The following is a 22692-nucleotide window of genomic DNA, read 5'->3' on the forward strand; positions in this document are numbered from 1 at the left end:
GTGTCTTAGGGTTTTATCACTGTAAGGAGACAACATAACCACTGCAACTCTAATAAACAAAAATGTTTAATTGGGCTGGCTTACAGTTTCTGAGGTTCAGTCCATTTCATCATGGTGGGAAGCATGGCAGTGCCAGGCAGAGATCGTGCTGGAGAAGCCGAGAGTTCTACAACTTCATCCACAGGTAGCAGAAGGAGACTGTGTGCCACACTGGGTATAGCTTCAGCATAGGAGACCTCAAAGCTCAACTTCACAGCGACACACTTCCTCCAACAAGGCCACACCTCCTAATAGTGCCACTCCCTATAGCCAAAAATTCAAATACATGAGTCTATGGGAGATATGCTTATTCAAACCACCACAATATACATTATATATGTATATGCATATATGTATGTATGTATGTTAAAATGATTACCACAATCAAGTTATTGAATACATCTACCATCTTACATAGTTGCAACGTATGTGTATATGTGTGAGTATGCACATATGTATGTCTGTGTGTCTTATGTGTGTGTGTGTGCATTCATGTGACTGTGTGCACGTATGTGATGAGGACATTTGGGATCTGCTTTGTTAGTAAATCTTCAGTACACAATACAACATTATTTATAATCCTGAACACACTGTTTATCAGATGTCCAGGACCAGTTTATCATAGAATTGGCATCATATACTCTGATGAGCATTTTCACATTTCCTCCACACCTCAGCCTTTTTGTTAGATTCCACATGTAAACAAGGTAATATGGTACTTCAGTTTTTCTTTCCAATGTCTTACACTTAGTGTAACGCCCTCAAGTTTCATCTATGTTGTTGAAAATAGCAGAATTGTCTTATTTTTATAGCTGATCAATCTTCCACAGTATGGGCCTGCAAGCATGTAGTCCTCTTTCTACCCCTTTACCTGTTGATGAGTGGTGAGTGTTGTTTCTGTGTCCTGGGTATTTATGAGTGATGTTTCAATGACAAGAGGATACAGAGATCGCCAAGATGCCAATTTCCTTTCCTTTAGGAGTAAGATTTCTGGACTATACAATAGTTCTCTCTGCAGACTTTTGAGAAACCCACTGTTTTCTACAAGGATTCCAGCATTTTACAGTTCTGCCAACAGTGTACAGGAGCCTTTTAAATCTGCATCCTTACTCACATGTAATATTTTTGGGGCTTACATTTCCCATATTCCTTTATGTTGAACGTGTGTGTGTGTGTGTGTGTGTGTGTGTGTGTGTGTGTGTTTAATAGGGACTTTTTTTCTTAAAGATTTATTTATTTATTTTATGTACATCATTGCTCTCTTCAGACACACCAGAAAAGGGCATTAAATCCCATTACAGATGGTCGTGAGCCACCATGTGGTTGCTGGGAATTGAACTCAGGACCTCTGGAAGAACAGTTGGTGCTCTTAACCACTGAGCTATCTCTCTAGCCCTAATATGGACTTTTATGATTATGTAAGGATATAAAAATTCATAGAGAAGCTTGAGACCCCCTCATCTGAATTAAGGTTGGCAGGTTCACAGGCCCAGGCTCCAGGAACTAGCTGGCCACCCGAAGAAAGAACTAGCCAGGGAGCAAGTCAGGCAGGTCATTCCGACAAAGAATGGCAGAACTAGTAATACAGGTTGGCCAAGTCACCCCAGGAAGTGACTGACCACAAGGTAAATGACTAGGCTAAGGTCACATTCCTGAATAGAATGTGTACAGGATGTTTCCCACTCCCCACCCTGGTCTGAGACTAGCCGAATAATAGGTTGAAACTTTCCAACTATTTTTTTGATGTAGGTTGGGATTTCTCCACTGTCCCCTCCTGGTTTCCCCCTTCAACCCCCTGGCTTGCAGTTTTCTCCTTTAAATACCCCTTGCTCCCGAACCTTGGGGTCGACGCTTCCCTGTGAGCCTCAGCCTCAGCTGACTGATACCCCGTAATCCAGAAATAAAGCCTTTTACGGTTTGCAGCAAGTTCGGTCTCGCATGATTCTGGGTGGTCGAACTCCCCTGTGGCTTGAGTCGGGGTCTCCCCACTCCGGGGGCCTTACATTTATATATACTTAATAATTTAATCCATAATAGTTATGAATTAAAAAGGACTTTTAATAGGATTAGAACTCCTTCTGTCAGATATAGGTTTGAGAATTTCTTCCATTTTGTAGTTTTTTTCTTCTTCATTATATCCACTGTTTCCTTACTGTGCAGAAGTTCTGAAAACTTAAATTTTAGGTTTCCCTGTAAAATAGTTCTTAGGGAACTGGCGGCATCAGGACGGCTCAGTTCCCAGACACTGTGGCTGATTATGTTTTGAGTAACAACCACACTCTCCCCTACAGTCCTGTAAATATTGCTGTGCTGTGCGTCCCTTGTAGCTAATCCCCAAGTGTTAGGATTTGGAACTCAGGACAGACTGGCCTGTATTTCGTTTAATTAGGACACATATTACTTTGACTTTTGCCTACATTTTGACGCTGAGATCAGATTCATATGTGTTATGTCACCATGGCAGAGTTAGGAACGTAGAAAATGTTGAACATGTTAGTTCAATGTCTATTCAATGTCTTCAGAACAATCTGTACCAAGGATTATTCTGAAGTTCACTGAATATATGTATATGTAAGTAAGTGTATCTGTATGTATATATATATATATATATATATATATATATATATATATATATACACACACACACACGAACACACATGTACACAGACACACACAGACACACAGACACACAGACACACACAGACACACACACATACACACACACATACACACACATATACTTTGACAAAATGGAGGCACTAGCAGTTCTCCAGAATCGAGAGGGGCAGGGAGGAAGGGAGAGTGGGAGAGGCGTTGGAATTGACTCTAACAGTTATCAATACTGAAAACTGCACTGTTTACAGCTCTTAAACTGGACACCCATAAGAGCTGATAGTGCACTGAATCCAAGAAGAGCTGAGATTTCAGTTGAATGTGGAAATCAGGAAAAATAGATGTCTCCAGCACAAAGCATTTCACTTTCCTCTTACTTGGCAATTTTGTTCTGAGTCTTTAAATTGACTGTATGAGGCCCACCATGTTAAGGAGAATAGTTTGCTCTACTCAGTTTCTTTTCTTTTTTTCTTTTTGGTTTTTCAAGACAGGGTTTCTCTGTGTAGCCCTGGCTGTCCTGGAACTCACTCTGTAGACCAGGCTGGCCTCGAACTGAGAAATCTGCCTGCCTCTGCCTCCCAAGTGCTGGGATTAAAGGCATGCGCCACCACCGCCCCACTACTCAGTTTCTTGATGGCAATGCTAATCTCATGCAAGTCCCACCCTTCCCCCAGCACCATCAGCACAAATACACCCAGAATGAAGTTGACAAAAATCCCTGGGCTTCCTATGGCCCACTCAAGTTGAAACAAAATGGTGGTTCAAGCTGAGTGACATGCCGTGGCTACAGTGAGAATTTCTAAGCTGACTTGGGCTCTGTGTGTATCCGTTCCCTAGCTGTATGGCCTCGGCAAAGTTATTTAACTTCTCTGTGCTTTGATCTCACCACGTGTAAAATAAAGGTGAAAATAGCTCCTCCTACACTGCTTATTTTGAAGACTACATGAATTAGCATTTTAAAAGCGTTAAGAGAAGCATTCACTGCAAGCTGTAAGCACAGCACGTGTTTAACACAATTTTTAATGTATTCCAATAGTTATGTATTTATTTCTATGTGCAATAGAACAAAATACAGTTGACATGCTTTTAAAGATATTTTTGCTTATTATGAGGCTAACTTTAAAAAAAACAACAACAGTGGGTTGGTTTCATAACCAATATTAAGTAAACACTAGTGAGGTAGGTTACAGAGGCTCTAGGAAAGCCAACCACGAGGCAGCCAGAGGTTGATGCAAACTCAGAGCTGTCTGACAGACAGTAGAACATCTTGAGACCACACTTGAGTGGTAAAAAGATAAATAAATAGAGACCATCTCAAACCAGTTGGAGTCAATGTGGCCAACCAAGACATCTGCTACTTATCTTTTGCTTCAGTGTAGTTTCAGTATCATTAGCATTACAAATTACCTCCTCCTGTAATCATCTGATGGCATGGCACATCCAGGAAGACCCTTTAATGACAGAAACATTTCTGGAGAAAAACCCTGGCTGATTCTTGGAGTTCTCTACCTTCTCCCTGTTGTACCTCTGTTTTACCTGCTGGAGTTTGTCAGGGAAGAGTCTATCCAGAGGGTTGGGCGGTGAGGCTTTTTCTTGAGAAGCTGGAACTCTCTGCCTCAGGTGTGTACTTTTAGCCTGTAAATAAACTTCCCTTACTTTATCTTATCACTGGATTCTCTCTTGGATGTGGATAAGGTACTAGAACCTGGAAGCAGTGGATAAGGTAAGGTCTCTCTGTCAATAGCCTCTATTTCTGAGACCTCCCGAGCCATCAATGCCAGCAATATTATTATAGGGGACATGTTGTGGAAATAGTTAAAAATTATGACAGGAAAAAGTGAGTGATCAGGTTTGGGAAATACTGGGGATGCTGGTGTGTGCTATTTAGGATGATAATGAATCCACTTCTCTGAAGGGTTTCTCGAGATGCAGGGTGCTTACTCCTAAAATCTGGGAAATCCCCTAGAAAGCCAGGTGAGCACAATCCAACATCTATCCAACAAATATTTTATGAGTTCCAACACTGTCCCCGGCCATGGGATTTTCCAAAGGGCACTCCCCGCCACTCCACCATGAGGAACCTTGAGTAGAGTAGGCTCTAGTTCAAATCCTACTCCCCCGTTCACCAGTGATCTTAAGCAAGGCTGTTCACCGTTTCTCACTCTGTACTTTATAAAAGACGTGATTGGGATGCTTTTTAAATCCTGTCCAGCACTGGGGCCTTGAGTGTGAAACACATGCCTCTCTGTCACTGCTAAAATTTCAGTTCCCATTGATGCCACAGCGAGAAAGGAACAAGGAGTCAATGAAGCATGCACTGTGCTTCTCTGCTCTTTACAGTTTTGTGCTTTGAACAAGTATTCCCTAACCAGTGGGACCCCGCCTTTTGTTCAAATGCATTCCATGTTTTCTAGCCTGCCACCAGCCACCATTAGAAACAGACGAATAATAGTCTTGGTGTTTGCACAAGGGAACACAAAAACAAAGAGTCGCTCAGCAAGGCAATTCCTTTTTTTGCAAAACGGCTACATCCAAACCAGGACCCAGCTACCAAACATACGGAGACAGGACATTCACTTGGTTTTTATTTTAATGCTGGTTGGTGAATGTATCTTTTCCCCACTGGATGGGGTCTGACCTCACAGTCTTTCAGTTTGTTTCTTCTGTTTTTGTTTCTTTTCTTTTTCTTTTCTTTTTTTTTTTTTTTGGTTTTTCGAGACAGGGTTTCTCTGTGTAGCCCTGGCTGTCTTGGAACTCACTCTGTAGACCAGGCTGACCTGGAACTCAGAAATCCACCTGCCTCTGCCTCCCAAGTGCTGGGATTAAAGGCGTGTGCCACCACTGCCCGGCAAATGAAGGCATTTTATGGTTTTTGGTTTGTTTGTTTTGTTTTCTCACAGTCTTTCACAGTTGTCTAGTTGAAAAAAGAATTGGTGAAAAGGAAAGGAGGGGAAAGAGGAAGGGGTTGCTGTCCGAGATCATCGGGTTCTGAAGATGAGTCTGGACCTTTGTATAAACAAAAGTTTAACAGGTTGGGGAGATCCAAAGGTTTGCATGAAAATCTTACAAAGGTAAGGGAGGCTTATTGACGGGCAGAACAAAAACAGATAGAATATCTTGAGACCATATGAGACCCCCCACCATGATGAAAATCCAGTCACTCATACTTCTTGAGTTGGAGAGATGGCTCAGCATTTAAGAGCACTGACTGCTCTTTCAGAGGTCGTGAGTTCAATTCCCAGCAACTACATGGTGGCTCAAAACTCTTTGTAATGGGATCTGATGCCCTCTTCTGGTGTGTCTGGTGTCTGGTGTGTGTATTTATATACACAAAACAAATATTTTTCTTAAAAAAAAAGAATAAACTTCTCACATCACCATGTGAACAGTCTTCAGCACGCACTGCCTTTGCCACAGAGATCCTGATCACCGCAATCTTCATACTGATTGGTCACTCCCAAAAATGAAGATACTTGGAAAGACCTAAATAATATATATGGTTTGGAAAATTGTTAGGAGAAATACTTCCAATGGATGTGTGCATCAAATTTCCATAAGATGCTCATGTGCATGTTACTAAGGGAAGAGAAAATATTTACGAGGCCATGAAACACAGGCTGCTGGAATTGTGGGGACATTTGGAGGCTAAGAAGAAGTTCTGGCCTTGGGACTGGGGTCAACAATTTAGTTAGGTGCTTATGAGCCTCTTAACATTCATTTCTGTTTCTTAAATCAAATGACCTTCCAGAGTAGACAATATTGCAAGTTTCGGGCGAGTTATGTTATGTATAACCTAATATTTATGTTACATAAGAGTGCCACAGACCATCTGTTTTCAGCGGACTAAAATCGACTTAGAGTTATAGCTCCCGACAGCTGTCTCTCACCAATCATTATTGGGACACCCCTCCCCGAGTCAATTTAATGCTGCAATTCTCTCTCAAGTGCCAACTTGGAGCTGAGCTCTGTGAGGCCACGGAGAGCGATGGGGATCATGTAAGTAGGAGCTGAGGCGGTGATGATGGAAAGCCAATCACTTGTATTATTTATATTAATGTTTTCAGCCATGGCAAAACCAGTGATTTGTCCTTGGAAGTGAGGTTTGCTTTATATGAAACATAACAGGCAGGAATGAAGTGTCGAATAATGGCTAGTCGAAAGGAGATTTTCTTGGCCCTGGGAACTTAGTTCTTCAGATCCCTGTCTTGTTTCATTATAAATTTCCTTTAGAACTTCTAATGCCCAGACTCCTTCCAGGCAGCACTCCTAATTATAGCTCCCCTGAGTCACTGGAGGCTTTAAGAACTGGAATGCAGAGAGACAGATACACTATAAAAACAAATCCATCTCACTGGGGGTATAGCTCAGGGGTAGAGCATTTGACTGCAGATCAAGAGGTCCCTGGTTCAAATCCAGGTGCCCCCTGTGTACTCTTGATTTTTGCTTTAGAATATGGGCTGATTTTAGATTTTTGTTGTGGATGTGGTTCATGGATGGCTGAATCGTAACAACCTCCCTTGAGTTCTTTGGGTATTGCAAGTACCAGTCTCGGCTCTCTGTACTTTCTTCACTGTCTCCTGCATTTCTTCCAGAAGTTTTAGCAGTGTGAATACTGTGTGAATTTCTTTCATGGAGACTGAGACTCAGGGGTGATCAGTAACATGTACAAGTCAAATGCTGCAAAGAGCAAGTTGGGATTCGAACTCAGAACATGCTTTCAGTGACCTCACTACACCACTTACTTCACTGTTCTGATGGAAAACTCTGTGTCTGGCACACACAGCCGTAGTCTTGCCCTTGGGAAGCAGCAATGGGAAGATTGGGAGTTCTAGGGCAGCTTTGGCTTTATAATGAGTTTGAGGTCAGTCTGAGCTATATGATTCCCTATCTTAAGAACCAAAGCAAACCAAACAACTTTGTGATAAAATCCTTTCATGTGAGGTTTCCAAGGTCCCCTGATTTTTACCACATTGTGGCTACAAGGAGATCCAAGAAATTTAGTGACTGTGCCCTAAGAGAAGGCAAGAAAAATCCTGAGGTTGTAGGTTAGTGACAGCACATGCCTGCAGTTGTGTGAGGCTCCATCCTAGTAAACGAGAGAGAGAGAAAGAGGGAGAGAGAGAGAGAGAGACAGAGAGAGAGAGACAGAGAGACAGAGAGACAGAGAGACAGAGAGACACAAGCACACACACACACATACACAGACAGAGACACACACACACACAGAGGGTGTGCAAGAGAGGTGTGGGTACTAAATGGGATAGAAATGGCTATCCACAGAGTACTGCTGGGGTGAAATCTAAACTGGCCTGAAGTTAAGAAACTGTATACTTTCCACACCAGCAGTTCTCAATCTGTGGGTCATGACCCCTGAGAGTTGAGGGACCCTTTCACAGAGATCCCCAAAGACCGCTGGAAAACACAGATATTTACATTATGATTCATAACTGTAGCAAAATTACAGTTATGAAGTAGCGACAGGAATGATGTTATGGTTGGAGTCAGCACGCCATGAGGAGCTGCAGTAAAGGTCACAGCATTAGGAAGGGTGGGTACCACTGTTTCATACTCTAAGGCTTGATGGGTGTCTGTCACCTTCTATCTCTCTATCTTTAGTAGCCATCACTCTTACCTCGGCTGCCTTCATTTTGTCCCTAGATGCTAAGCTGGGGATCAGGCGAGGTACACTGCATAGGCAAGGCTGTGTCTTTTAGTCAATTCTGGAAGCACCAGTCTGGCAGGGATGAGTGTGTTCTTAAGAGACACACACTTGTTACCTCATCTTTGACTATCAGACTATTGAGAAGATGAACTGGAAGACATTAGAATTTCCCCAGGGATTTCCTACTGTGGGGAAAAAAAGATATGGCGCTCTGTAGGCAGCCAGACGGGGAACTTGTCTCCTGGAGAAAGATTTACATTCTTCAGATGACCTTGCTGGAGAGACTTGGAGCTACAGCAATGGTAGGCAGGGGACCACACTTTAGCCAGGCTGCTTAGTTGTGCATATGCCTTGCTTTTTAGCTAAACCTTCTTAAGTCAGGCCCCAGAAGACGGACTTGGAAGGGGTAGGAGGGTCTCAGGATCTCTTTGTCTCTCTTCCAATGTGGTCCATATTGGATAGATCTTCTTTTTCTGATTTTCACTATTAATTTGACTCCTTTCATTGGCTTATGGTGGATGGGTAGCCAAACTTGGCTGTTTGGTAACGGTTTGAATGACATTACCTGGACTGTACTAAGCATGGCCCCGGAGGTGAGTGAGACTCGGCTGCTGTTTTCCATTCACTCTCAATGGGAACACAAGCATGAACCATAGGAGGCAATGTGTGCTGCGCTGGGTGCTCCGGGTTAGAGTCAAGAGGCAGTATGATTACTTCTGTCTAGAGGAGGGGAGGTTAGAGGAGGCTTCAGAGAGGAGCTTATGGCTAGTTGGTTTCAGAGAATAATATCCCACAGATGGAGCGTGGACTAGAAGTGGATGGGGAGAAAGTGGTGTAGGCAGTTCTGTGTGAAATGGTAGTGGGCCGGAAGAAGCCGGAGCCAGGTCGCTGTGTAGAGTGACACGTGGGGTGTGAGAAGTTGAAGGAACAAGTAGAGATTAAGGGTGGAGACCATTGCCTGTTGGTTTAGGAGTTTATTGAGAAGGCATTTGCAAGGGATATGTAAACAGATTTGGTTTTCTGATAGGCCCTGGGAGCAGCGTGGATGGAGGTGGGGACCGGAAAAAGGGCGGCGATTGATAGGGGCAACCTGAAACGTAAAATCGACAGCACTTAGTGATTCACCGCGAGCTGGGAAAAGGACATGGGCATGGCCCAGAGTTGTCAGAAATATTTGCTCTAGATGACAGTGGCATCAACAAGCAAGGCAGGGAGGAGGAAGGTTGTCAGATGGGTGGGTATGCAGGCCCAGCGCTAAGTCCTGACCTTAACACTAGAATCCCAGCCCCATAACCTACTAATTATAGGACCTTGGACTAGATACTTGAACTGCGTTGTGCCTCCATTTCTCCCTTTGCAGGGGAGGGGGAGATGTTCAGTACAGTGTGGGGCACCTTGCAAATGCCCGTTGGGTTTGAGCCTTGAGCTAATGTTACAAAAGAGCAAACTACTTGGAGATGTAACGAGTTTAATTTGGGGCATAACAATTTTGAAATCTAAGGTCCCCTTTGGGCATCAGGGTAGAGGGAGGAAGTGGGTATTTGAGACCTTTAGAAAGCCTTTGACCCACAGCCCCAGCTTCTTGCTCTTTACTCCTTGGCCCTACAGTGGCTGACAGGCCTCGTCAGGGTAAGTTTGTTACAGTGAAGGGCGCTTCCCTGATTTGTTGGCTTAATTTTAGCCAGGTATAGGATTGAGAATTCTTAGATTAGAACCTGAGAGACTAGGAATCGGGGTGAACTGTGAACTTCGAGCTATCTTTCTCTGCTTTGATTTTGTTTCTTTGCTTTAACTCTGAAATAGAACTGATGTCCCTATATGGAAATCTGATGAAAACGTGCATGGCACAGACACATATGCTACATTTGTTTCTAAATTCAGAGTCCAACATGAACTTCTGAAGTCTGTTCGTAGACAGACAACAAGATCCTTTCTTAGCCCCAACTCATTGGTGGCCGCTCTGATTAGAACGCTGATTTACCTGGAGATGAGTGTGCAGTTGATGACAAGATGGTTAGACTGAGGAGACAGGTCTGAACTTTAGGTGGCAGGAAGAAAAATAAATATTTAAGCTCTGGGAAAAGCAGGAGGCAGTGTGGTGAAGAGATAATTAAGGGTGGTTTTTAATCCTAGAGGAATCTCAGACATGAGAGTAATTTATGAGGTGTGATGTAGGTCATAAAGGCAGAACAAATGTTTACCTGAGGCCTATGTTGGTCATGGGGGTATAGCTCAGTGGTAGAGCATTTGACTGCAGATCAAGAGGTCCCTGGTTCAAATCCAGGTGCCCCCTGTGTTAAGTTTTTGTTTCAGTTGGCAAGTTCATGCTCGACTAGGGTACAGGAAACATTTGTCTAGAGCTCCAAACTGAACGAAACATTTCCTCTCGGCTCATTGATTCCCTGGCAGGGGAGCTCCAGGCCCATTGGCTCATAAACCACTCCCTTTTCTAACACCAGAACTCAAGTATAGTCACATATATTGAGACTACATACATACTTTGTGTACACATACATACACATACAAACACACACACAAATATACACAAATACACACAAATACACACACACAAATATACACAAATACACACAAATACACACACACAAACACACACATACATACACAGGCATACACACACACCTATACATAAACACACACACAGGCATACATACCCACACATACCTCTTATGTGTACCTCTAGTTTTTCTTTTCTGTAGGGGTTAATCTAATTAACCATACCCTTTGCAACTCCTTTAAGCTTAAAATAACTTTTAATCCTGCAAAAAAGAGTTGTGAAGATAGTATAGAGAAGCCCCTGCCTTTAACCTCCACCAACTTCCTGACTCTGCTTCCTGACTTTTGAAATCACAGGTATGTACCATATACGTATGTGTGACAGGGTCTTAATGTGTAGCTCCTGCCTGACCTGGAACTCAATACGAAGATCAGGTTGACCTCAGTCTCCCAGGTGCTAACATTAAAGACAAGAACCACCATGTCTGGTTTGCATGCTTTCAAAAATGTTAATGACTTATTTATTTATGTCATTCATTCATTCATTCATTCATTCATTCATTCATTCATTCATATGTGTGTGCATGCACGCAGTATGTGTAGTGTGCACATGGCATTGAACCCAAGAAGTGGGGATGAGATAGGAGTGTGGCTGAAAGGGAAGGTTAAGAGAGTTCAAGGGTGTATTTCCCAGCTGGGCATTGCAGGGAAGCCAGAGTGAGGGTGACTTGATCTCAAACTTGTTTGTCAAGAGGTAAGAATGACTGTACCCCAGGGCCATCTGTTCTAAGGACAGGGATACACCCCTCAGCCACTGCAGCTCTTTTCCATGGCCAATGAACTCAACTTGTGGGTCCTGACACACACACACACACACACACACACACACACACACACACACGGAGGTCAGAGGACGACTTTCAGGAGTCAGTTCTCTCCTTTTATGCCATGGCTCCCAGGGATTGACCTCAGGCTGCCAGGCTTGGCAGCAGGTGACTATCAGCTGAGCCACCTTGTAGGTACATATTTGACCTGTGAGAACCAAACTCAGACATCAAAACTGACACAACGTTAAAGAGTAATTTTCTTCTGCTTAATGTATATCATCAATTTCAATAAATATTCCAAAAAAAATAAAAAAATGTATCAATTTTCTATGTGTCTCTCTCTTTGTGTGTGTCTGTGTGTCTCTGTGTGTATGTATGTATTTATGTATGTGTGTCTCTGTGTGTATATATGTATGTGTGTGTCTCTGTGTGTATGTATGTATGTGTGTGTCTCTGTGTGTATGTATGTTTGTGTGTCTCTCTCTCTCTGTGTATGTATGTGTGTGTGTGTGTCTGTCTGTCTCTGTACCCTCTCTGTGTATGTGTGTCTGTGTCTCTCTGTGTATGTATGTGTGTGTCTCTGTCTCTGTTCTCCTCCCTTTTGTGTGTGTGTGTGTGTATGACAAGTGTGTATTTGCAAGTGTGGAGGCAGCTGATAACTTCAGGTGTCATCCTTAGGAAGGTCATCCATCTCCTTTGAGACAGAGCCTCTAATTGGTCCAGAGCACACCAATTAGGTTAGATTGGCTGGCAGGAAGCATCTGGGATCCTCTTGTTTGTCTACCCAGCACTGGGATTACAAGTACTTCAACACACTTGGCATCTTTATTTGGGTTCTGGGGAGTCAAACTCAGGTCATCATGGTTGCAGGAGAAGCACTTTTTTTTTTTTTGACAGAACCACCCTCCCTTGAAATATGTCAGTAATAAGTGTGTGTGCTGTTTGTCAAATGAAGAATCAAACACACATAAAGAGAGCACGTGGCCCACTTCAGTCTGAGCTAACTCTCCTATGGTAACAGTGTTACCAGCCCAGGCTGATTGAGCTGGGTCAGAGTGATCACTCGTGCCTGTGGAGGGAAGGATGGGAGACACACGGAGATTTCTCTTGATTTCTATTTGATGGTTTCTTGAAGGCTGCAATATCACAGGGGTCCCTAGAGAGAAAAATCAAAAGGCTCTTGATTATATTCTACTTTAGAAGAAAAGGAATTGCGCCCAAGCTTTCATTAAACAGGATGTAGGCTGGCCTCATCTCTCTTCGAACAGAAATGACAAGTCAGACTCATTATGTGGCACTTGATAGATTTTTGTTTCACTCTAGGGTAAATTGGGTTTTGAAAGGACTCTCCTTTTCTCATTGTAATGCAATTAGGGAGACTTCTGATGGTTTTGTTCCAGCTCTGGGCAATGGTTTCAGGCCAGTTAGCTAACTAACTGAGCTCTGGTTTCTTTTATATGTGTGTTAGGGGTAGCAATAGTTCCTTCTTTACTATGTTTGGTGTCAGAACTGAGTATGTCAATTGAGTGTACAGGGTATAATAATTACCCTACAAGTGACAGCAATTCTGCCTTTTATTCTCTCTCTCTCTCTCTCTCTCTCTCTCTCTCTCTCTCTCTCACTCTCTCTCTCTCTCTCTCTCTCTGTCTCTCTCTGTCTCTGTCTCTCTGTCTCTGAGTAAGTGATATTTTTGCTTCATACTTTGCTTGTTCTGTACAGATGCTTACCATCTATACAGAAGCAACAGACAACTCAGGTTGGTGCACTTGAGCAGTGGGGGAGTCCACTAAAGTACAGGTCAACGCTTAACTGCATTCTTCCCTCAGGGCTCTGGAAGTACAAGTTTCAGCTTATTCAGGTGGGCTAAAGGCAAAATGTGAGCTGGACTTTACACTCTCAGAAGCCTCTCTGGAGAATCTATCCATAGTGTCTGTTTCCATATTCTTTGGCTCACTGCCCTTTCTTCTGCCTTTAAAGTCAGCAGAAGAATGTCATCAGATCGCTTTGTCACAGCCCCTTCTCTGTCTCCACTGTGTGAGCAAGTGGAGAAGACCACATACCAGGCTGGAACGTGATGCAAGTGGGCGGGGAAAGCAGGGGGTCACTTGTTGAATAGGAAGACGGTTTCAACTGCTTGCCATAGTAAAACCAAGTATACCGAAAACACGCCCTTCCTTAGGCAGGTTAATAAAGGCTGCCAGCAGGATTATAAGGCATTTAGCCATCCTCGGAGCAGAAACTGAAAGCAAGCCTTGAGGCTGACCACGTGATTGGCTGCAACCGGCAAAGCCTGCCTTGAATCCCGGATGAGTTTTACTGGGTGGCACAGGCTTGTAAATCCAGCTATTCCAGAATCTGAGGCCGGGCGATGGCGAGTTAAGGCTTACAGAGTTCAAGGTCAGCCTGGGCAACTTAGTGAGATCCCCTTCTCAACATTAAAAAAAAAAAAAAGAAAAAAAGAAAGAAAGCCAGGATGAAGGTCAGTGCTGGAGTGCTTACCTACCAAGTGTGGGGCCCTAGATTCAATCCCAAGCACTACAAATACTAATACATGTGCAGTACAAAAATTACTACAAGTGAATGAGTGTAAATTACCGTAATAAAGTGGATTTTGCAAGAGAGCATTGACTATTTTGCTGTCATGTGGATTTCTCCTTTTTTTCGTAGTTTTGTAGACTAGGCTGGCCTGAATTGGCCTGTTACTCACTTCTGCTTTTCAAGTGGTTCCTTCAACACTCGTCTAAACAGCTCATATATTCCATCACTCAGCTAAAGAGCTCACACCCTTCTCAGGACTCAGCTAAAGATCATGTTCCCACACCGGGAGTCGAACCCGGGCCGCCTGGGTGAAAACCAGGAATCCTAACCGCTAGACCATGTGGGAACTGATACTAAGACCGTCTTCTTGAAGAAGTCGCTTGTGAAGCTGGGTCAGGACGCCTCAACTCTACCTCTCGGAGGAAACAGTGTAGAGGTACTTAGAGGTTTAAGAAAAAAGGGTGGTCTAGAGTGTGGGGGAAGGTGATTAAAGGCCGAGAAAGCGAAGTAGTTGTGGTCTGTGTTCATGCACAGCCAGATCTTACTGCTCTTCCTAGGGCGCATGCTCAGAGAACAGCAGCTTTAGCTGACTCTGAGCGTCGGCTCTGAGCGAAGTTCTGGCCTCTGATGTTAGAAGGTCTATGCAACCTAAGTTGTCTCTGAAAGCCAAAATAGGGCACCCATCACCACGGCGACCAATTTGCCAGAGTTGCTAACGAACAAAGCTCTTGGGAATGCTCTGTCTAGATAGAGGAGCCAGAAAACCGATGATACCAGCTGTTAAGCGAGCTCGCAGGTGAGCGAGCCGACTAGTGCAGGCTGGCTCTAGCTTTCACCAAGAGCTCACAGGAAACCGCAGAATCCGGTATGCATGCTAGACCTGAAAATGAACCTACCTCTCAACAACGATCTAAGTGCGTGCTCAGGGTGGACAAGCGCTAATACCGTACACCACCGTTGACATGAAGAAAAGTTAGTTTTAGCAGCCACGATACTTGCAGAAGTTCCTTTCTTTCTGCTAAACAATTATTAAGAAATCAGGTTGGTCTGGTACTTCTTCATTTGCTTAAGCAAATAATTGAAATCAAACAAAACGTCTTCGAAACCTCATCTCTAGGTCTAATGAAGTGCACCACAATGTATTTTGAATAGTTGTTTGTTGGATGCTTAACCACTCGCTAACTCAGTAGTTTAGTGGCTCTACGTGATGCGAGGTTTTATGTGATAAATTATGGGACAGAGCGTTATTAAATTGTCACACGCTCTTGTATCAGATGCTGTCGTTAGGCATATTTTGGGCACTGCAATGATCACACTGCAAAGGAGAAGGAATTTCTGATAGCTGTACTTAGATGCTTACTCCGAGAAGCGTGTCCCCACTTCCCCTCCCCCAGCGTCTGTGGCTCTGGTTTCTAAAGCTCAGATTAAATAGGCTACGGCCGAATCAAGGGATGGATTCATAGGGGAGAAGATGGATACTAATGTCTGTCACAGTCTGTCCAATTACCTGGAGCCGGCTAAAAATTCGTCTCTGGGCCCCATTTAGAAAATCAGAGTCTCTTGGGGAGATGCTTAGGAATTTTAGTTTTCAACAAGCTTCTCAGTCAGTCATATAAACTAATCTTTGTGAATTAACCTCTGTTTGCCGTCAGCCTTAACTTTTGTTCTTGTATGAAGGAGAGAGCACATGCATTCACACATACATGAATCTTGCATCTGTAGAAGTGTCTGATACAGAAATCTGGCGACTATTGTAGAGGGGACGCTTTTAAGCAGAACTGTCTTAGTATCTAATGGTGCGGACGAAGCTGATTGGAGTACCAAAGATGAAATAGGTAAGTGTTAAGAAAATGTAGGTAAATTTGAAAATATTCATCTCTCATGTGATATTAAGTATTTTTTGTTTGTTTATTTGGTTGGTTTTTGCCATTAGCACTCCCCAACCCCCCATCTACGGGGTGCAACTAGATTTGACGCAGTGTCATGAAATTGCCAGAAGGGAGCAGCAGAGAGCTACCAAATGGCTCCGAGAGGCCTTGTGCGCCAAGGTTATCAACCAGGCAGATGTTAACTTTGCAGCAAAGAGCCAGCTACCCGGGAAGTGTTTGCAAGGAACACTTCTACATAAGCATCTCTAAGCTAGGAGAGCTGAGGTAGAGAGCAAGCAGCAGTCTCACAGGAGAAAAGACAATGCCCTGCTAGTGGGGGATTGGGGATGCTAGCTGGCAAATTACCGGGGGCTAGCAGTCAGGGGTGAGTGCTAAGACTGGGCTTATCAGGAAGCTCTGGGAATTCCAGCCTCTTCCCAGGTAGCTTTCAAGAGTCAGTCTTCCAGTGGTCCATTGCTGTGGTAAGAGCAGGAAACAGTGGGCTTCCATCAATGAACCATATAATTTAAAAAAGAATGATATTATCATTATGGGGAAGCCTAGAACCCAATCCCTTATTGAGAAACCCTATGATAGCGAGATCTTCCAGCTCTTTTTGGAAAATACCTTTGCATTTAAAACAAATGAACTTAAGGAATACAAGACAGTATGTGATTAAATACTGCAATTACAGTGCAATCGATACTTGCTCTAGAAGTTTCTGTGAAACGGGAGATCAATGGAGGCTTGAGTGGAGGCTTGACTGGCCAAGGGAGACTTCTTTAAGGAAGGGAAATTTGATCTGAGCCTTAATGGATGCAGATGATTCAGAAAGGCCCGGAGGACTGCGAAGTGAGCCCAGTGGGTTCTCTCTCTCTCTCTCTCTCTCTCTCTCTCTCTCTCTCTCTCTCTCTCTCTCTCCCTCTCTCTGTGTGTGTGTGTGTGTTGAAGGCTACTGTACCTGTTGGTAATGTGTTGGGGGGGTGGGGGGGGATAAAACCCACCTTTTGGCCATTAGTGAGCTTTGTTTTTCCTGGATGTTTTCCCATATGTTCTGAGGAAGAACACAGTTCACTTGCTTTAAGAATGGAGTGTGTCATTAACTTTGAAGAGGTAAATATGGATGCCACATACACAAGACACAGTGGCTCACAGTGAGACAGTTTGCAGGGCACAGTTGCCCAATTTTTTCCTATGACCAGCTGGGGCACTATAATCTTGACTCCGAATATGGTATGGTTTGCTTAGTTTCTGTCTGGATAAATACGAATATACCTAGATCTTTATGACGACGCTAAAAGAACTCTGCAATGAGAACGAGGTCCAGTTAGCCAGGCCCTCAGACAGCAAAAGACAGGAGCTTGTCTTCTAACCCCTCACCAGCTGCTAATCAGCTTCATGAGCAGCGGGGGGCAGTTATAACTCAATGTGACTTTCTTTGTCTACCCTGTCTCTCTGGGCATGGTTGCTTTTTTGCTTTTTATACTTAATCACCTATAGGCCTTCCCCTCTCCATCCCTGCTCTCTTGTGTTTACTTACATAATGGTCTAAAATATCATGCCTTTTTCAAGTGAGCTTTGTAAAAGGCTTAACTATGTTCCCAGGACATTTGCAGAACATTGGCTCGTATTTGGGTTAGAGACACAACAGAGTGTGTCTGCCCAATGTAAGATGGTCCTATGTTAATTTTTTCTTGTTTTGTGTATATGCATATGTACATGTATGTGTGTGCACACGTGAACCCACTTGTGTATACAGGTGCACATGACAAGTGTGCCTGCATGTGGAGGTCAGAGAATAGATGGCCTTGGGAGTCATTCCTTGGGAACTGTTCACCTCCTGTTTTGGAAACAGAGCCTGATGCTCTTTGATTATGCTGAGCTGGCTGGCCAAGGAGCCACAAGGATCTGCCCATCTCTGCCAACTCCGCACTTTTATTACAAAGGCAGCCACCATTTTTTTTTTTCATAATGTGAGTTCTGGAGATGGAACTCAGGTACTAGTGTTTACAAGCACTTTGCTGACTGAACCATCTCCTATTTCTCCTCTTCCTCCCCTCCTCTCCTCCTTTCTCTTCCTTTTCTTCTCTCTTCCTCCCCTTCCTTCCTCCTTCCCCTAGCCTCTTCTTCCTCCCCTCTTTCTTCCTCTTACTATCTAAGCAACTTGAGAACAAAATGCTTCCCGACTGGACTGGTCATGGTAGATCTCTGCGGTGAGGCTTTTCATGGGAATGAGGTTGAAGGTGGAGTTTGAAAGCACACATGCACACATGCATCACCATGGGATGGAGTATGGGAATACGGAAAACATCAGAGACATCACAGAAATCCTGAGAAATCCTCCCCATTCTCTGTGGTGCTTTTACTTTATAGCTGTAATGTCAGAATTTTTCTCTTTCCCTTCCTCACCCTCTCTGTAGGTGTTTTATGGCCACACCATTTCTCTCTCTGCTGTTGGATCAGGAGGGATGCTATAAATCTTATCTGTGAATCCTTTCGGCAGGTCAAATCTCTTCCCATTTGAGACACAAGAGCAAGCATGTTACTCATTGGGCAGTACCAGCATTGTACCAGGGAGGTTCTCAGATAACACCTCTACATTTCTTCCTGACAGTGTGAGCTTGCAGAGAGCTCAGAGGGAGCATTATTTAATTACCCAGAGTCTCCTAGTGGGCTATGCATTCTTGTAAGAAGGTATTTATTTCCCTTAGACATCTGTCAGTGTGTCAGGACACACATCCACAAAAATATTGGAGGAAGAGCAAAGAGAAATTACAGTTAATTATCCGAAGCTCCACAAAACAAGGGGAAGTTTAGATGTGAAGAAATGAATTCCTTTCCAGTGCTTATTGTCCTCAGACGTGAGTAGTTATGAGTAGTTATAAATCTGCAGTTGGTCAGCTTTACTGAACCCAGGACAGCAAGTTCAATCCTCTTTATAGGACTATGCACCTTTTCTTCTGAGTACAACACGACCTTGATTCTTGTCTTCAGCCTATGCATGTCTTCAAAGTAGTAGTGGCTTTAGAGGCTGTGTGGCCTTGCCCACTGTATTGGGAGTGTGATTCTTGGGCCATGAATGGTTTTCTAGAACCATCCTGGATTTTGGGGCAGAGGGGCTGTGCTGGGATGCTGTGTGGGTTAGAGATATCCAAGGTCAACTAGTTCCATCTGAGGAGTGTTCAGCTGGTTGTTGATTACTGTTGACATCTTCTCCATTTGTGCCTACTAGTCTGGTCTCTCTGGCTATGTTAGGTTTCCCTGTTAACTTAGTTCCCAGGTTCCCAGGGTGCTATTGGTGCCTCTGGCATCTACCGAGAGCACCCCGCTGTAGTTGCCTCTGTGAGACTCCCCTGACTGACTTTCAGGAGACTTGGGAAGCTGTTGAAACCATCCTCAGGAGGCAGCTTTGAAGAGTTTGCAGAAGCCCATCTCATCATCCAGTTTGATTTGGGGCTAAGGGCTCACCCCAGAACAGCTACAAACCAAGATGCATGCATTCCAGTACTGACAATCCCACCTGGACAAAGTCTTTTCTCCTTAGGACATTTCCTCCACCCCTTCTTAACACACTGATGATGTCTGGTCTGAAATCTAAAGAAGAGACCTTGAAGTACATCTTACTGCCTTCTGGCTGGCTCTCTGTTCATCCCACTATAGTCCACCATTGAGATGGGAGAGGCTTGGCTTTTCCACTTCCCCAGCACTAAATTTTTTTTTCTACTTGAGTGAAGAGAGCCTTACGGTGAGCCACCAAATACCCAAAGATAATCTGCCATGGTATCTCACTGAACATATGGTCTCTGGATACACAGGGGCATCATCTGGGAATTCATAAGAGATGCAGTTTCAGGCTCTATAGCATTCTCATGGATCTCAGGTAACCTCCATGCACATAAAGTTGGAGGGACATGTATGATTAGCTGACTTAGCTTTACTAAGTTGAAGAGTTAAAGAGATTTAAGAAATCCCCTTTCTCCTGAAAAAGCTTGCTTCTATAAGCCATTAAGTTGCTACAAAATCCCATTTTGGAGCCATGAAGCTGAGTATTAACTGTTTTTCTTTTTATATTCTTGGTACAGCCACCAGTCATTTGCTCAAGGGAAATAAATGTTTCAGATCGATCATGGTAAGTCCAATGCAAGGAAATAAGGGAAAGATGCTTAATCATGTTAAAGTATCTTGTTTTGCATTTGGGAAATAAAAAGAAGAAACAACAAAAGAAGAGACGAGGACAACCCTAAAGTGCTTCACTATATAACTTGTCATATTTGAATTTTTTTGTTTACCTTTACCATGGCATTGAGCAGCTTGTAAGTAGGAAGCATAGTTTGTTGTTTTTAACAAAATCTTAAACATTTGATTTTACCAATAAAGCCTTAGGAGCCAGAAGCTAGGGTGAAAGACTGCTAGCTCAGAGAGGTAGAGAAAGCACCCAGCTGACCTTCCTCCTCAGCTGACATCCCAGAAGGAAAAGCCAGCTTTCCTCAAAATCCTTTCAAACTGAATCCCTCCCTTTTACTTCCCGTGTATCTTCCTACCCATCTTCCTGACTTCCTCTCATTCTCTATGTTTTTTTTTTTTTCCCTGTGTTCATTCCCTGTCAACTGGTTGCTCGCTCTGCCTCTTGACCCATGGTTGGCTTTATTTAATCTTGTTTACAATAAACAGAAAGCTCTCGGATTAAAGGTGCATGCTAGGACTGAGCCACACCACAACTAGAAATAGTTCCCCCCCCCCCCCAGTAAATAACGCAGTCTCGAGGTTCACAGTGTGATCAAATATTCTGTAACAATAGTTCATTGATTTGTGTTGCTATGTCCTTTACTTCTTAAAGTGTGTTTAAAGATGCTCTAAAGTGGGACCATTTCACTGAAAAATTAATTTCGAACATGCTATGAACCATATAACCCTCTTGCATATACACCATAGATATTGTCATAAAGGGGTTTCAAAATCCTACTAAGAAGTCCCTCTAGCTTCTCCAACACCATCTCATGTGCTATGCTCTAGCACACCATAGGACATACATTGTCTGCACATATTTTAGAATGTTGTAACCTAGAATCAATCCCTTGGACATAATCATCAAGTCTATCTGTGGTGTCTTTAGGCTCCGCCTGGTGGATCTTCTCTGATATAAATCGACTAGTGTTCTTTTCATGGATCGGCTGATGTGTCTTAGCTGTTTCCAGCAACTGTTTTCTGCCAACCTGAACAGCCAATTCAGAGGACACTACAGATTCACTTTCCTCTCGTGTTACTGCTTAGATTTCCTTCATAGTGAGTTCCACTGGATGAGAAAGAAACTGTCACCTCTCACTCACAGCCTAGCCTGGGCTTTCAGGCTAGATCTCTGAAATTCTGACCTACCGGTATGAGAGTTGGATAACTACCAGTGTAAATCCACTCACTAGATTGGCAGTGGTCTCCCAGTGAGGCTGTGAGAGGCAAAGGCATGGTCCTGCAAATGAGAAGAACATGTAGTCTGTAGAGACTTGCCATATCATTTCTTAGTGTAGTCTTGCAAATGTTTTCTAAGTCTGTGTGATATATAGATGAGGCACATGAATGTTTAGACAGGTTGGGGTCTGGAAGACTCTCTATATTGTGTTTTTTCCCCCCTGCTTGTGTGACTACACAGAAAATGAGCTTCATTTTGTGGCAATGTGTCTAGCTTAGAAGAGCCTGATGCACGTTCCATGGAAGAGATTGTTAGTCTTGCCTGTGTTCAAAGGAGTTAGGAGCTTCTGAGGATTGTAGTGAGAACATTGATGGGGCCAAGGCAGAATAAGGTCAGAAGGCCAATGGATTGTCAGAGGCAGTAAGTTACATCCCCATGGTCATGCCATCACCTTGGCATAGGTGAGTGTTTGTCCAGTTCTGGACTTGGCTTGTCCATAATCTGACCAATGAGATGTTAGGAAGTCAGCTGGGAGCTGAAGCTTGAACATGGTCAAGATCTTCCCTTGAGCAGGTATCTGTACTTCTTTATTCTCGACTCTGGTTGTGGGCAGGAACTCAATGACAGTTTAAAGTCAAACCCAGGTAACCTTCATCTTAAGTCAAGGTACTCAGAAGCCCATCTCAGATTAGTTAAATTATAGTTGTAACAGGGCCCCAGACCTTAGTAGGTCCTAAGACCTTATCGCAACTGACTCCATGATGGAAGTGCCATTCAGGCTGTAAAATTCAGCACACAGACAGCACCACTTGCCCAAACTAAAACAAACACCTAATCCATCAAAGTCCATAGTTCTGGGAAAGTCTCTAAATGTTCTAACCTTGCTTTTTGGCTTCTGTAGTTCTGCTTCTGGCTAACTGTTCTTGTTAACTGAAGTGTGTCAACCCAGAACATGGTTTTTTGCTAAAAGCTCACCTCAAGAAAGGCTCAAAGCCACACTGGGCTCCTAAACACACAGTGTAGTAAGTGTCCAGCTAATAAAAACTTTCTATTGGCTTAAACTCATGTCTGAGTTGTCTTCTCTGGTGGATACCCCACAACGCAGTCAACTTTCAGATCTGTGATCATGAGGGCAAGTTATCTCTGTAAGCTAGTTGAGAGCATGGCTGTTAGGCAACACCACTGGGTCAACAGCTGCCTGACACACCAGGTTAAAGGTAATCATGT

At 43.6% G+C, this 22692-nt stretch overlaps 1 long non-coding RNA gene and 3 other non-coding genes across 4 annotated transcripts; 3 read left to right on the plus strand and 1 right to left on the minus strand.

The window, feature by feature from the left end:
* The first annotated feature begins 7005 nt into the window (after window positions 1–7005).
* Trnac-gca lies at window positions 7006–7077 on the plus strand. Its single transcript has one exon. It is a non-coding gene; the product is annotated as a tRNA-Cys (tRNA).
* A 3458-nt stretch (window positions 7078–10535) lies between these two features.
* Window positions 10536–10607, plus strand: Trnac-gca. The gene has a single exon. It is a non-coding gene; the product is annotated as a tRNA-Cys (tRNA).
* Window positions 10608–14467: 3860 nt separating this feature from the next.
* Window positions 14468–14539, minus strand: Trnae-uuc. The gene has a single exon. It is a non-coding gene; the product is annotated as a tRNA-Glu (tRNA).
* A 24-nt stretch (window positions 14540–14563) lies between these two features.
* Window positions 14564–21965, plus strand: LOC114611981. Its single transcript, XR_003709919.1, has 4 exons — window positions 14564–14629; window positions 15871–16028; window positions 20144–20190; window positions 21175–21965. It is a non-coding gene; the product is annotated as an uncharacterized LOC114611981 (long non-coding RNA).
* Window positions 21966–22692: the final 727 nt, after the last annotated feature.

Source organism: Grammomys surdaster, unplaced genomic scaffold, assembly GCF_004785775.1.
Source record: "Grammomys surdaster isolate TR1022 unplaced genomic scaffold, NIH_TR_1.0 126131, whole genome shotgun sequence".
Classification (NCBI taxonomy): Eukaryota; Metazoa; Chordata; class Mammalia; order Rodentia; family Muridae; genus Grammomys; species Grammomys surdaster.